The sequence below is a fragment of the Dasypus novemcinctus genome, chromosome 1 (genome assembly GCF_030445035.2).
Source record: "Dasypus novemcinctus isolate mDasNov1 chromosome 1, mDasNov1.1.hap2, whole genome shotgun sequence".
In the NCBI taxonomy this organism is placed as follows: Eukaryota; Metazoa; Chordata; class Mammalia; order Cingulata; family Dasypodidae; genus Dasypus; species Dasypus novemcinctus.
Window position 1 is genome coordinate 162138367 of NC_080673.1, and position 14666 is coordinate 162153032.

The following is a 14666-nucleotide window of genomic DNA, read 5'->3' on the forward strand; positions in this document are numbered from 1 at the left end:
TATTTTCTCCTTATTGAACTGCCATAATTAACACTTGTTTCATTTAACTTTTCACACTTTGCTTAGTATAGAGATATTAAAGGAAAAGTTTATAGTTACTATAAACTTCTGTGAAACTAATTAAGTCATTTCATTTGTAAAATAAAATCCTTTCCAATAAACCCATTTATTTTAGAAATTACTATTTGAAAATAAACCTCCAGAACAAATGGAATATATAAAAAGTGAAGAATAAAAATAATTCAACTCTTTTGCACCTAGCATATTTTAATCAATTAAAAACTTATTAAGATAGGTAATATGCTTACTTTTGCATAAGGAAGATTATTTGGTGATCTAAGAAATGCATCATATTTTATAAATATGAATTGTGATATTATATCTGTATATGACAGATTATCAGAATTAATATTCATTTCTGGGTTTCTACATAATAAAATGCAAATATCCTTTTATAATTCAGCACAATCTGCTTAAATGGATTCTTAAAATGGGTAATGTCTTGCAATAAAATAATCTTACCAATAAAAAGGAGAGATTCACAATATGAAAGTTATTTTGCTCTACCTCTGGCACCTTATAGACGACAGTATCTTTTGTTATCACTGCTTTAAATTTTCTTCTAAAATTTTTCATTTTTAACAAGTAAACTCTCATTTTTAAAATAAAGTATGTGAGTTGGCATGTGAATTTATAATAAGAAAACTCAGAAATATACTTCAAATGAGCCACTTTTAAAGAGAACTTTTATAGATCCGTCTGTATCACTACAGCCACACTTATTTAAACTCACTGTTAGAGTGTACCAGAAGGAAAGATTATATGCAAGTTGGAACTGAAATACATAAAAATCATAATTCTCACTGCAAAGGGAAATGTATCTTCTAACATACTTTTATTTCTTTTAACTTATTTGGAAATAATTTCAAATTTAAATAAAAATTTGGAAGACTAAGAAATGCTTATATTATCTTTACCCAGATTTACTACTATTAATATTTGTCTTAGTTTGCCAGGACTGCTGTAAGGAAGTACAAAAATCTAGAAGATTTATAGTAACAGAAATGTATTGTCTCACAGTTCAGAAAGTTTGCAATCAAGCTGTTAACTGGACGATGTTCCACCTGAACCCTGTAAGGGATAATTTTCCTTTGCCGCTTCTAGATTCTGGAGTTAGTCATCAATCCTTGGCCTTCTTTGGCTTGTAGATGCTTTAACGCATCTGTCTCCACTTGGCCTTCTTTCTTATCTCCATTTTCACGTGGCAATCTCCCCTGTGTTCTAGTCTGTATTTCCTCTCCCTTTTTTTATAAGAACACACATCATATTCATTAGGTCTACCCTAAAACAGTTTGGCCCCATCTAAACAAGTAACATCTTCAAAAATCCCATTTCCAAATAAAGGCACATTCAAAGGATTTATGGTTAGGACTTGAACATGTTCTTTTTGGGTACACAATTAATCCATAACAACACTTTAAGCCATTTGTTTTATTAGTTGTCTCTATTTATAAATAAGAATTTTTTCCAAACCATTTGAGAGAATGTTGCATATATTATGGACCTCTAGCCATAAACGCATAAATGTATATTTCTTACAACAAGGGCATTTCTTTTATAACTATAACATAGTTATCAATATTAGTAAATTTAACATTGCTACAATACATTTACCTGATCTACTATGAATGCTCCAATTTTGTTGATTGATACAATAATGAATAATGTCCTTCATATGACCAATCTGATCATTTAATAACTGATCCTTTATGATGATCAAATATTGCATTTAGTTTCCTAGTTGGCAAATCAAATACCATGCCAAGAGTTGCCTTAAACAGTGGGAATTTTTTAGCTCACAAATTTTGAAGCTGGAAAAAGTGAAAAAGCAAGGTATCATCATGGTGATGCTTTCTTCCTGAAGACTGGTGTTTTGGAGCTGGCTGCTGGCAATTCTTGGTCCTTGGATTTTTTGTCATATGGTAATGCACATGGCCATCTCACCTGGATTCTCCTTTCTCTTGCAGGTTTTATTGACTTTCAGTTTCTTTTCATGGCTTTGTCCTCTAAGTGTCTAAATTTCATTCTGCTCATAAAGGACTCCAATAATAGGATAGGACCCACCCTGATTAAGAACCATCCTGGCCCACACCTTAACCGAAGTAATCTCGTCAAAAGTTCCTGTTTACAAGGGTTCACACTGACAGGAATGGATTAATTAAAGAACATGTTTTTCTGGGTACATAGCAAGAGATATTGCTGCCTCTTGGTCTCTTTTATTATGGGACCTTTCTACAGCATTTCTTTGCCTTTTAAGACATTGTCATTTTTGAAGAACACATTTTCTTTGTTGCTTGTTTTTAATATAATGTTCTTTCTTCATTTTTGATTGTCTAATTTTTCTTATAATGTATTTCAGTTTATGCATTCCTGGCTGGAATATTACAAATGTAAGCTGTGTCCTTTTGTGGATATCACACCTAGAGGGACGTGGTGTCATCTGCCCTTTGCTGGTGATGTTAACTAGTCAAGGTTTTTCTGATTTTTCCATGTATAGGTATGAGTTATTCCTTTGTAGCTAATGAATAATCTATGGGGAGACAGATATCCTGCTCCTCATCACCATTTCTCCCTATACTCATCATTCATCAATAATTCTTTTCTGAATGAAACTTTCAAATAATGGATTTGAAGTGATTTTTTTCAAATTTCCTTTATTTCATAAGTAAAGAACTAACACTCAGCATTCACATATAATTAAGAGTGCTCCCCTCTTCTCTATCTGTAACTCTCTTCCTCCCTCCCTCCCTCCCTCTGTCCCTCCCTCCCTCCTTCCCTTCCTTCCTTTCTTTCTCTTTCTTTCTAATCTATCTACCTATCTTTGATTTATCTATCTCCCTATCTCCCTATCATCTATCTATCATCATCAGTATGGCATCATGGAATTCTGTTTTTCAACTGTTTATAACTCATTACTCTACTTAATGACTTTGGTATTTAATCTAATTTCCTAGATTTGGCCATTGGCTGTCTCTTTAAGCTAGTTTCGGGGTCTGTGTGGCATGTTTCCATTATTTTTTAGCATTTCTTTAATTTGATGATAATAAATATCCCAGGCTTATCTTGTATTTGCCCTGCCCAGATCTGAAATCAGTCATTTCTTTGATTAACACTGTTGCTTTTTTAAAAAATAACATTGGAGACCTAGACCTGAGTGCTAGGTTTGCTCATTACTACTGCAGGAATGTGCCTATTCTTTGGACAGAACAAGGGAACAAACTCACTTACATTAACATAAACCTACATTTATATGCATACATACACATACATGTGCACACATTGTTAAAATGAACATCAAATATCTGCTTTATTAAACTACTGAGGGAAAAAATGATATGTAACAGATATAAATAATATTGAAACCAAATTATAAATAAATGCAAAACAGGAACCAACAGCATTCCCTGGGATACAATTAATTCACATATATATGGACAAGAATCATTCAAAACATCAGTTTTCAGCAATGTAGATAGTTTTAAAATGTTTGAAGATAATTAGCAGTGGAAATATTCTAGGTGGGTGACTTAGGACAACTACTGATATATTTTTTGCCCATTTCAAAATCTTTCATGGTATACATATTGGCATGGACAAATATACACATGTACACATGCACACAATTTTTGCTCAATCTCATAATGCATTAATCTATCTTGCTTTCTATATATGCATATAAAAGTATATATACATACATATATACACATATATACATATATAGAGAAATTTAGAGTACTTGAAAATAAGCACATTGACATAGATGTTATAATATTACATCATATTTTAATTCCCCAGTTATCTAGAAACAATACAGGGAATCGTTAGTAAATTAAGACTTTAATCCAGGTTATCTAACTTTTTTGTTCTAGGAAATTATTTTAACCTGATTTAAGATTAATTGGCAACACAGAATGTTATCAAGAAACTTCATATCAATTACTTCTAAATCAGTTTTTTTTTCAAGAAAGAATTGTGCTACTTATGATAATCTTGTTTTTTCTCCAGTTAAGGTCAGTCTTTCTTCGTTATTTCTCTTCTTTGTGTAGTTTACATAAGGCACAAGTTCCAAAAGAAAATCAGGCTTATTATTAGAGCTGGTTTCTACAGAGTAATTGGTGCTACCCTTGTTCTGAAGACCTCAAATTATTATATATAATTTATTGCAAAACTTCAATCTATTCAACTGGCAAGCAAAAATGTTTCATGGTCTTAAGGGAAATTTTTTTTATCAAAAATCTTTGTATCCCTAAATTCTACCTGTGCAGAAATGTTTCAGTAGAGAAGAATTGAATATGTTTTTGGTATTTTGTGTGTATTATAAAATTACATGATTAAAAATTCAAATAAATCAGAGAAAGTAAAACTTCAGGGGCAGGCACAAGATGAGGCTCAAATAGGAACAGAAAGTTTGGAAACATTTCAACAGAATCATAAAATGAAATTTATAATGCACAAATACTCAAATATCTGTCTTTGGTATTGTGTTAAAATGGGAACCTGGAATAGAATCTGGCTTCCTGCCAAAAGAGCTTCCTAATGCTCCTGAAGTTATTACTTTTCATCCATGAAAGAAAGCAAAAAGAACATGATTTGCAGCCTTGGGAAGATACTATCAATGTACGGAAGTTTCTACATGTAGTAAAATAAACTTTGTAGGATGATGATACAAAAATGTACCAACTCAAAGATTTAAGTTATTACAAGAGTTTCGGATTCCATAGACAGGAAAGCAGGATTAAAGTAATGCTTTGCTGAAAAGAGATTGCTACTTTAATATTAATCCATTTCATCCACAAATGTAAATTTTAGTTATTATATTTCTTTATCTTTTTTGTAAACACTAGAATTCATTCGGGGCCAAGATTTCTTCTTATTTTCTTTTATTCTTTCTTGTTCTTTCTGTGTCTAATTCTGAAAGAAATAGTGAAAACAGTCCTTTTACTTTAATAAAGCAAAGCAAGCAAAGAAACAAAAAGAACTCTACATGCATTCTGAAAAGTCAACCCAGCTTTTACTTTGGCTAAGTGAACTCTTAGAAATGGCCTAAATGAAAAAAAAAAATCAAAACAAAAATTGACTACATTCATGGCATAAGATACTTTTATTATACTGAATTAAAAAGAAAGCCTGTGAAACATATTATGAAAAAATATTGTTAGGTGTTTTTGCAGTAAGATGTCATTGCAAGTATCCTTAATTTTTTGGGACACCAATTCCCATATCAAAATTTAATATAACCCCAGCTCTTACTTATTGTTTTTTTTTTAATTCCCACTTCCAAAGACTGTTTGTTCCCTTACTCCACACAAGGGTATTAAATCAGTGTTGCCAAACAGTGAATTATTATTTCCCTTTTGTTTCTCAAAGTCCTGATTCATCCCCTAGTGAACCCCAGACATTAAAGAGAAGGTACTCACATAATTTGTTTTAACAAAGAGTTTTTTAATGGCCCTAACTTCATAAATTTTTATTTTTGTCCCCATATTTTTCAAATGGTCTGGCTATGGCCTCTCTCTATCCTTCTATAAAATAGATATAATAATTTCCTCACAGGGTTGATCAGAAGTCCACATGAAGGTATATATATATATATAAATATATATATATTATCTAGCACAGTACCAAGCACAAAGCAAGTATTCTGTGAAAAATGTATATGATTAGCTTTAATATCAGGTTTGAAGAGTTATTTGAGATTCTTATCTCTAACCAAAGTGTATAGCCACATTAGGTATTTTTAGAAAATAAGCTAATGTGCATAAAAATAAAGTACCAAACCTTACTCTTTAAGCTAATTTTTAAAAATTTATTTTAAATTAGAATATTTCTAAAATGTACCATATATTTTCCTTTCTATAACAAGGAAGATATATAATAAAATTAATTTGTTCTTGCTGATTAGGTCCTTCATGAGGAGTAGAAAATCATGAATATCTCTTAGGAACTACGTTGGTGTACTGTGCAGTACACTAAACACTTTGAAAAGATTATCTAATTTGCCCAACCAAAAAACATACAAGTGAGTTATTGATAATACATTTATAAGCAATGTAATGAAGGTTAGGAAGCAGATTACTCAAAGTTAGAGACATAAAAAATGGCAGGATTAGGGATATAATAAATGACAGGGCTAGAATTCAAATCCAAATTCCTCTAATTTGTTCAAATTTGATATAACTCATAAATATTTTACTATGTTTGTGACATGTTTTCACAAAGTGCTTTCATATATTTGATACTTTTGTGGCCAGGCAAATAGAATTATTTGCAAATCATTTGCATAATTGGGAAATTGTAGCTAAAAAAGGTTACATGTCTTTCCAAGTTTATATAGCCACTGATGGGTATATTGGTACTTTACTCCCCAAATAATATATTGCTTAAATAAAAGCAGAATATGTGAGGAGATGTGCACCCAATTTTCATTTAGGTGATTGAGAAACAGTATATTACTAAAGTAAACACATTTGTATTTGGTGCCTACTCTTGCTGTAAAAACAAATTGTAAATTTGCTCTAGTGGTTTGAAGCTATCTGTACCTCAAAAAAACAAGTTCTTAAATTCAATCCATTTCTTTGGTTGTGAACACATTGTATATAGGACATTTTGATAAGGTTATTTCAATTAAGTTGTGGCCCAGCCCAATCGGAATGTATTTTAATCCTTTTACTGAAGCCCTTTATAAGAGGAATGAAATTTCTATAGAGAGAAAGCCACAGAAAAAGCAGACAGAAGCTGAAATCAATGGAACCCTGAACCCAGAAGAGAAAGGAGAGACCAGGAGACACTACCATGTACATTTTCATGTGACAAACTGACAGTCAAGGATCGCTGGCAGCCAGCCCTAGAATGTCAGTCTTTGGGGATGTCTCTTCATTTTGACTTTCTTTAAGCTTCAGAACTGTAAGCGAAAAAATTCCCCTAGTTTAACCCATTATATGGCGTTTGCTTGAGCAGCCTAGGAAACTAAAACACTTGGACTGTCCAAATATATGAATAATGTTTGGGTCAAGGAATTGCTTTGTTCCAATATACCACTGTGATATTTACTGCTGTTTCTATAATTTTCAGTGGGACACAGGCATGGAGGACAAATTCAGACTAGTGTGAACACTATAATAAACTGTTTATACTCCTGTCATTGAAGGATATTTGCATATTCTGAAGATATTTATCTTTAAAGGACTCGGCAGCATGATTTCTCCTTTCAAGTATTTAAATATCTGAAACCTGGGAGAGGAACTGAAATTTGTGTTCCATATAGCTACAAGAATGCCTGGCAGAGCTGTTCAGCAACGTAATGAGTTGTTTATATGAATGGGAGGGTTTCATCCATGAAATGTTCTTCTCTTCTAAATAAAATATGTTGTAGATTATATAAAATTTAATAGTGTGTAAGATGTATGCGTTGATTACAATTACCATATTTTTTTTTTGCCAGAAGATCAAATATGCTCTCATTACTCTCAAGTCTCAATTCCCGGTAGAAAAGGGAGGTAAGATGCAGTGCATTAATGAAATATAAAGCAAATCTCCAAATTGCATTTAAACAATTAAATTCCAAACTTCCCTCCCCTTATCAAAACCTTCCTGGAGTTGTTAACAAACAGACCTACTCTATTGATTGGCATTTCTCAGTTTCTGCATTTATCTGGTTTATACAAGGATGTGGGGAAAAATCAGCAACAGGAAAGAAACAAACACACAAAGTTCATAGATGATGTTTTAAAGGGATCATTTGTTTCTGAATATTGATTTTCCATAGTACAGCATCTATATTTTCTTACTCTCCCTGCTAATGTTTGCAAACATCCATTGAAATTATTTTACCTGTTTTTCTTCTTTGAAAAAGACTGTCGTTCTCTTTAGGCTTTTACCTCCTCTGAAAACTCTCCAAGCTTCCCATCCCAATATCTCTAGCAGGTGATGCCACATGGAATTTCATTTAAAAAAACTGTCATATCTTTCATAAAGAAATACTCTCAAGCTTAATCTTCACTTATATCTATCTTTGTCTTCTCTCTTGATGTGGTCTCTTTCTTGTTTAAGTTCAATCATACTTTATGCCATTCAAAGAATGTCATAATCTATGCCATTCATAAGGACCAGTACGTAGCATTGGCATAACCTGGAGCTTGGGAGGAATTCAGAACTTTAAATCATCTTCCAGAACTTATTTTAACGAGATTTTCAAAAGGACTCTATTCCACATAAAAGTGTAAGAAGCAAAGCTCTGTGCCAATCTTAAGATGTTTCAAGATCTGGAAATCCTCAATTTCCACCTATACACTGGTTTATTTGTCTCTTAGTTCATTTATTCATTCCTTCATCAAAAGTATTTACTGAAGGGCTATTATGTGCCATCCACTATTCTAATTGTTAAAAAGATAAATAAGGTCTTGGTTCTCAAAAAACTTACAACAAACAAATGAATAATTAAAAATAATTTCAGATCTATGCTGTACTAATATTTCTTCCCTGTCTGTGGCTCGTCTTCTCATTTTTTCAATAGTATCTTTTGCAGAGAAGATATTTTTAATTTTGATGAAGCCTAATTCATCAATTTGCTTTTTCATGGATCTTGCTGTAGTGTTATATCTAAGAAATCTTTGACTTGTCCAAGATAAAAAAGGTTGTTTATCTTCCAGAAATTTTATGGTTTATATTAGATCTATGAACCACTTTGAATTAATTTTGTATATTGTGTGAGTTATAGATGTAGGTACATTTTTTCATTTTGAATGTGGTTATCCAGTTATTCCAACACCATTTGCTAAAAAGACTCGCTTATTACCACAGAATTGTCTTTGCACCTTTGTCAAAAATCAGTTGAAGATATGGATGTCTATTTATGGGCTCTCTGTTCTGTTCCTTTTGTCTACTTTACTATTTGTATGTTAATGTTTTGATCAGTGAAGTTTTATAATAAGTCTAAAGTAAGATATTGTTGCCCTCCAATTTTATTCTTTTTCAAAGTTGTGTGGGATATTCCAGTACCTTTCTATTTCCATAATGTTTTAGAATCAGAAAAAATAAAAACCTGCAGGGATTTGGATTGATATTGTGTTGAAGCTATAGATCAACTTAGAGAGAAAGGATATGTAAACAACATTGCGTCTTCTTACCTATTAAACAAGGTATAGCTTTCCATTTTTTAGGAATTATCTAATTTCTCCTAGCAATGATTTGCAGCTCTCAGTGTTAGGCCTTGCACAACTTTTGTCAGTTTTATCCCTAAGTATTCAATATATTTTTATGCACTTTTAAATGGTATTGTATTTTTAATTTCAATTTCGTATTGCTCATTACTAGAATATAGAAATATGCTTTCATTTTGTTTATTGATCTCGTATCCTGAAACCTTGCTAAACTCATGTATTACTTTTATAGTATTTTTTGTATATTCTATTAGATTTCCTGTATAGACAACCATGCCCTTCAGAAAAAAAAAAAAAAGGGACACATTTCCTTCTCCTTTACAATCTGGATAACTTTAACTTCTTTTATTTTCATCTGATTACACTGACTAGAACTTCTTGTACAATGTTGAATGCATTAAAATACAAAGAACTCTCAAATCTTAATAGTGAGAAATCAATCAATTCAATTAAATTGGACAAAAGATTTGAAGAGACATTTAACCAATGGCAATATACAGATGAGATACACACACGTGAGAAAAGACATTTAACCAAGTGTGATATACAGATGGGATCCATTCACATGAGAAAATGTTCCAAGTGATATAAGTCATCCAGGTAATATGAATTAATACCACAGTGAGATATTACTATACAACTATTAGAGTAGCTAAATAGGAGGAACTAGTGATCTTCTTATACACTGCTGGTGTGAATAAAAAATGGTACAACCACTTTGAAAATTCTGGCATTCTCTTTAACAAGTTAAACATCTGTTGACCATATAATTCAGACTATTTGCTGAAAAGACTAGCTTATTAACACTGAGTTGGTAATAGACACTTACCAAATAGAAAAGAAGGCATATGTCCATACAATACATTTTTTCAAAATGTTCAGTTTTATTTGTAATAGTGCAAAACTGGAAACAATCCAAATGTCCATTAACAGAGGAATGGACAAACAAACTGCAATATATCTATACTTTGGAACACTACTTAGTCAAAAAAAGTATTGACCCATTGATATAGGAAAGAACATGGTTGAATCTCAAAATAATGACAAGTGAAGGAAGCCCCAGATAACAGAGAGTGCATACTGTTTGATTCTATGTTTATAAAACTGATCTATAGAGACAGAAAACAGACCAGTTGTCTCTTGATAAGCAGGGCAGGAGGGTGGATCCTCAGTGGCAAGAAGGAACATTTAGAGATGATGGATAAGTTCATTATTTTGATTGTAGTGATGGCTTTATGAATATATATATGTTAAAACTTAAATTGCACACATGAAAGATAATTTTATGATTAAATAATATAATGCAGAAAGATAAGTTTTGGAAAACAGGGGTAAGTTGGATCAAGGAAGTTCTCTTTCTGCATCGGAGGGATTAACCTTTTCAATGAAGCTTGAAGAGTAAATTGGCACTGATATTTCATTAGAGTTCAGTTTGGTCTCCTGAGCCCCAGACCCTCAAACCCATTATCTATTAGATATTCCTTTTCGGGAATACCATAAGAATCTCCAAATTGCTTTATTCAAATCACAACTTGTCACCTTCCCCATAAAATTCTGTGGTTTCTCTATATTATTTCAATTACATTTATGCCTATCTGCTCCTGCCATCATGTTGTCATAATGCAGGTAGGTCAGGAGTAAAAGTTAGTTAAGGAGGGGTGTAGAAAAGAGCTCTTAGGTTATCCCAGAATTTCCTCACCTTTTCTCACCACATTAAATCAATCAGTACTTTTTGTTGATCCTATAGAATAGAATCAACAATGTCCTATAAGAATATGCTTTATATATATATACTATTCTCCATGCATTTTTCTACTCCTTTAATTCAAAATTCTTTTCCTTCCTCTGTTACAGAATCAACTTTCTCACTGATGTCACTGCCTCTTATTTTTTCACTGATTCCATTCAGTTCAATGCCCTGAAGAAAAAGTAATCTTTTCTCAACTGCAAATTGAATTATCCCAAAAGCCCAGAACAGTGCCTGGTACCACGGCAGGCACTCAAATATTTGTTCAATGAAAAAATGAATGAGTGCTATGTGATTAAAATTCTTCAACAGCTCAGTCTTGCATTCAGGTTAAGTTCAATTCCTAAGCATAGGCTAATAGATTTGCCTATTCTAATTTCTCATACCACCCCATTTAAAGCTTCACTCTCCAGTTTTTAAAAAAAAATTTTTAATATTGTATTTAATCTACTATATCAAAGATACTATGATTTCAATAACTGAATTATTACTCTTTGTTATTATTACTATTCTTTTTCCATATATCTTCAAAATCTATTATATATTTTACATTCAGAGCAGATCTCAATTTAGACTAGCTGTATTTCAAGGGCTCAAAGCCATACCGTATAAACTGTCTGGAAAGACACTGGCCTACTCCCTTCCACTGTCTGATACATCTACTTGAAGACAGAGTGTGATTGTTTGCTACCCTCTTAAATCAATCACTACAGATTTAGATCTAGATATACAATTAGCAGAAATAATTATATAAAGCCACGTGAGGCCAGTATTCCTATGTCTAGTATTAGAGAAACAGCAACAAATATGGCTGACCCTGGGAGTTAATTCAACCATTCATCTATCTGCAGATAAAATCATTAACAGTAAGTGGACAATCAATCTTACTTTTCTTCATAATAATTTCCAAGTACTGTCTGTATTTTCTTTTTTATGTATACACTGTGTATATGCATTTGTCTCTCCTATGACACTCCATAAGGGAAGGAACCTACATCTACCTTGTTTCTCATTTTACACAGAGTAACTGATGAAATATTGTTAAACTAGCTGGTCATTTCATAATCAATGTTTTCCAACTATTCAAGACACAATACACGTTTTCTCAGTGAAAACTAAGAAGCTGTTTTCTTGTCAGAAGAATTTCTAATAGCCTAGTCCGATCATTAGAAAGTAATTTTGAAATTTCTCACTAGTTTGAATCACATTTATTCTGTCTTCATCAGATTCTCTTTCTCCAACATACAACACAAGTGGACTGATTGAGGCTTCTTTGGGAGATGAGGTTAAGTTAAACAACAAAAAATATGATACTGTAGCCATAATAAAGGAAAACCTACAACTGGTAACTGTCCTGTTCTTAAAAGTTAAATAAAGGGACATGCAATATCATGATTTATTACCCATATAAAAAACCAAACCCATTCTTTAATGATAGGAATAATACCGTATAATAATGCCATTTAGCTAATGTTGAGATTATAGAAATAATTTCATTTAATATAAGACCTGGAAGAATTTAGGAGTCAAGTGTAAAAGTGCCTCTTATCTTTTTATTCTTACATAATAGAATGACTGTAATTGTATTACATTATTAGATGATTATATAATAATATTATATAATATTATTGTAATAAGACTGTATTACCTGAAGTAATTTATACTTAGTTTTGTAATTTTAGCACACAATAACTCCTACTTAAGTGTATCTGGTTTTACAAACTACTAGAATGCACATGCATTTCATAACGTTTAAAAACATTTATAGATCTATTGTATATAATCAAACTTTTGAAAACTTACTCACATTTAAAATGCACTAAAGAAAATTTCTCTTTTTTGGTAAGTGTTCTAAAATTGCAGTAACTTTAGCATCCTCATTGTGTTTTCCTTTTTTTTTTTTTTAATCGTCATTTGGTAACCACCGGAGTCATTGCTTTGGAGAAAAGGGTCTTGGTCCTGATTGTCTTGGTGCTTTTTCTCATTTTTCTTCTTCTTTGGCTTTTGCTCCCAGAGGCCCATCCACATCATTATTCGTCTATAGGTCTGTCTCTACATTTGTGGTGACATCTGCAAAATCTTCCATTTCTGTGGTACGTTGGTATGTCTTCTAGTTCATATTAAGTCTCTTGGTCCTTCTTTTTCTTTCTTTTTTTCCTTTGGAGGTTTTTCAACTGCTTCTTCAGTGCTCATTTCCATTACTTCTTTTTTTTTTCAAGATTTATTTATCGCCCCCCCCCCCCCATTGTCTGTTCTCTTGTGTCCATTGGCCGTGTGTTCTTCTGTGTCCACTTAGATTTTTTGTGAGGGGCACCAGGAACTTGTGTCTCTTTTTTGTTGCATCGTCTTGCTGCATCAGCTCTCCGTCCTCCATTACTTCTTTAGAAAGTTCAGAGCACTTGGATTGTAAACTAGCTATATTTAATTTCCTCCAAATACAGAATATTCCAGCAGCATCTGAGTTTAAACAAAATACTTCAAATTCTAGTCCACCGCCCACTCTTATCTCTAGGGTCTGCCACTGCTCTGCCAGCATCTGCTCAGATTTAGGGATGGATGCATTGAAACACCCCTGTACCAAACAGCCAATGTGGCTGGAAGATAGTTTATTAACGGACCCTTTCAGGTTAGCACAGAAGGCCCGCATCAACTGTTCTCAGATGCCGGTGCCTCGCGGTAGGACAGCGACCACGCCATGTGCGTCCCTTGAGGCCCGGCCAGGAAGCAGGAGCAGCGGCTTCTCAGCAGCCTGCAGGGGCATCGCAGGTGCAGGTCGGCAACTCTAACCTGGACCCCCCAGAGGCCCTTCCGAGGCTACCTTTGGTCTCCGCGCCTCTGAGCAGCCCCAGAACCCGCTACAGACATGTGAATTGTCAGGCGTCCTCCCCAGTTATCTTTTAATTCAATGCAGTCCCCTGAAGGGACCCCACTTTCCCTTGCCTGTGGAACTCGTACTTGCTACTCCAACTTTCTGCATTGTTCTTCCTCTCTTAAGAGTTTTTGAATGTTTCTGCTCCATGTAGGTTTCAGAATTCAGGGAAATTCCTCTGCTTCTACCCACTCCTCACGTTTTCAGATTTCCTTTCTTTTGCTCCCAGGACATCGTGAAAGTGAAGAAACTTAATGTGTTGATTCGTGAATCCCAGCTTGCACATTATGCTTGACTGCAAAGACTTTACCTTGTTTATTGTTCTTTCATATAGCATGACCTCTGAACTGCAGTGGGTATTCACCAAAAATTACTTCGAATAAGTATATGGTTTGATTTTATCACTATGTGTAAACACTGTGGTGAAACTGGCAGTAGGGAACAAGTCTGGGTTTTGAAAAAAAAAATTATTTATTTGTACTCACCTGTGGAATCAGATTCTCTGGAAGGGAACATCTAGCCCAAGGGAGTAATTGTGAAGAAAAGGAACCTGAGGCTCAGAAAAATAAATCAAGTTAGACTTCGAACTTATTCTGTTTTGTGAAGTTGTTCTTTATAATACCTTAACGGGTTATTTATTTATTTGATCATTCCTTCATTCATTTACTCATATATTCAATAAGTATAGTGCATACTCCATGAATTAGTTAATAATTCCTTACAGCATGATTGAGAGGATAGACTCAGGACCCAAAATGCTTGAGTTTGATCCTGGTTCTACCACTTAATACTGCATGATCTTGAACAAATTGTTTAACCTCTCAAGCTCCTC

General features: G+C 33.1%; 1 pseudogene; it reads right to left on the reverse strand.

Moving 5' to 3' along the window:
- Nucleotides 1-12784: 12784 nt before the first annotated feature.
- On the reverse strand, nt 12785-13612 carry LOC101445209 (DNA-directed RNA polymerase I subunit RPA43 pseudogene; annotated as a pseudogene).
- Between the last annotated feature and the right edge of the window lie 1054 nt (nt 13613-14666).